Consider the following 2,500-nt stretch of genomic DNA (forward strand, 5'->3'; position numbering starts at 1 on the left):
TTCGCCTGCCACCCGTGCACACTCGCCTGGGCAGCTGGTCACATGCGTCGCTCACAGGCATTTTGCAGGCCAGCACCGGCGGATGCACGGGTCAAGCGGGACGGGACGAGCGCAAGGCTTGCTTTTGGTGGCACACGAAAACACGAACCCGAAAAAGGGACATACGCACTGGCGACACGCGCGCCCGTTTCGCCTGCCACCCATGCACACTCGCCTGGGCTGCTGGTCACATGCGTCGCTCATAGGCATTTTGCAGGCCAGCACCGGCGGATGCACGGGTCAAGCGGGACGGGACGAGCGCAGGGCTTGCTTTTGGCGGCACACGAAAACACGAACCCGAAAAAGGCGAAAAAGGGACATACACACTGGCGACACGCACGCCCGTTTCGCCTGCCACCCGTGCACACTCGCCTGGGCTGCTGGTCACGTGCGTCGCTCACAGGCATTTTGCAGGCCAGCACCGGCGGATGCACGGGTCAAGCGGGACGGGACGAGCGCAGGGCTTGCTTTTGGCGGCACACGAAAACACGAACCCGAAAAAGGCGAAAAAGGGACACACGGACAGGCGACACGAAAAAAAAGGGGTCGCCCTACCTAGGTGGGCGCAAAAACCCCGTCGGCCAGGAGGTTTCGCCAAAGTGTCTGTACTGTCACACAGGGTCAATAGCACGGGCATGGCCGGCCGCCGCACGTGCAGCGGCTTACGGACGCACGGTTCGGCGGCACGGGTGCCTGGCGGCTTTAGCACCTTGGGGTGGACAGGCCTGGCGGCAAGGGGGGCTAGGCACCTTGCTGCCAGCCGGCAATGGTGCACGGGGCGGGGCGCCACACAAACACGAAAGAGGGACAAGAGCGGGGCGATGGTCCACAGAGACGAGCCATGCACGGGGCCCGTGATCGCCGACACGCGCGAACGCGGACGCGGACAAGGACAAGGACGCGACGCGCGGCGCGCGTGCGAGGTCAAGAGGGGCGCGCGCACGAAAACGCGAAAAAAGGGGCTAGCGGCCGAGAAACGCGAAAAAAACCGGGTCACCTACCTAGCCGAACGCCTAAAATCGCTTCGGGCAGGAGGTTTCGCCAAAGTGTCTGTACTGTCACACGGTCCGTACGGGCGCAACCCCATCGCGCGCCAGCACCCCTTCCTGGGGGCGCCCGCCCGCCAGGCGCCTGGCGCCCCACGCGCGCGCGCCCGGCGCCTGGCGCCTTGCCCCCCACGCGCGCCCGGTGCCTGGCGCCTGGCGCCTGGCGCCTGGCGCCTCGCCCCCCACGCGCGCGCCCGGCGCCTGGCGCCTTGCCCCCCACGCGCGCCCGGCGCCTGGCGCCTGGCGCCTCGCCCCCCACGCGCGCGCGCGCGTGGCGCCTTGGCTCCGCGCGTGCCTGGCGCCTGGCGCCTTGCCCCCCACGCGCCTGGGCGCCTCTTTTCCGCCTGGGCGCCCTGGCACCTTTCCGCCTGGGCGCCTGTTTTCCGCCTTGGCGCCCTGGCGCCTTTTCGCGTGGGCGCCTCTTTTCCGCCTGGGCGCCATGGCGCCTTTCGGCCTGGGCGACTCTTTTTCGCCTGGGCACCTCTTTTCCGCCTGGGCGCCTCTTTTCCGCCTGGCCAGGGCGCCTCTTTTCCGCCTGGGCGCCATGGCGCCTTTCTGCCTGGGCGCCTCTTTTTCGCCTGGGCGCCTCTTTTCTGCCTGGGCGCCCTGGCGCCTTTTCGCCTGGGCGCCTCTTTCCCACCTGGGCGCCCTGGCGCCTCTTCGCCTGGGCGCCTGGGCGCCTACGCCAGGGCGCCTCTTTTCCGCCTGGGCGCCTCTTTTTCGCCTGGGCGCCTCTTTTCCGCCTGGGTGCCCTGGCGCCATTCCGCCTGGGCGCCTCTTTTCCGCCTGGGCGCCCTGGCGCCTTTTCGCCTGGGTGCCTCTTTTGGCGCCTGGGCGCCTACGCCAGGGCGCCTCTTTTCCGCCAGGGCGCCTCTTTTTCGCCTGGGCGCCTCTTTTCCGCCTGGGCGCCCTGGCGCCTTTTCGCCTGGCGCCTCTTTTGGCGCCTGGGCGCCTACGCCAGGGCGCCTCTTTTCCGCCTGGGCGCCTCTTTTCCGCCTGGGTGCCCTGGCGCCATTCCGCCTGGGCGCCTCTTTTCCGCCTGGGCGCCCTGGCGCCTTTTCGCCTGGGTGCCTCTTTTGGCGCATGGGCGCCTACGCCAGGGCGCCTCTTTTCCGCCTGGGCGCCCTGGCGCCTTTCCGCCTGGGCGCCTCTTTTTCGCCTGGGCGCCTCTTTTCCGCCTGGGCGCCCTGGTGCCATTCCGCCTGGGCGCCCTGGCGCCTTTTCGCCTGGCGCCTCTTTTGGCGCCTGGGCGCCTACGCCAGGGCGCCTCTTTTCCGCCTGGGCGCCTCTTTTTCGCCTGGGCGCCTCTTTTCCGCCTGGGCGCCCTGGCGCCATTCCGCCTGGGCGCCTCTTTTCCGCCTGGGCGCCCTGGCGCCTTTTCGCCTGGCGCCTCTTTTGGCGCCTGGGCGCCTACG

Source organism: Aristolochia californica, unplaced genomic scaffold (assembly GCF_029961685.1).
Source record: "Aristolochia californica isolate CCGP_79_NKW_82.1479 unplaced genomic scaffold, dmAriCali1.0.hap1 SCAF_12, whole genome shotgun sequence".
NCBI lineage: Eukaryota > Viridiplantae > Streptophyta > Magnoliopsida > Piperales > Aristolochiaceae > Aristolochia > Aristolochia californica.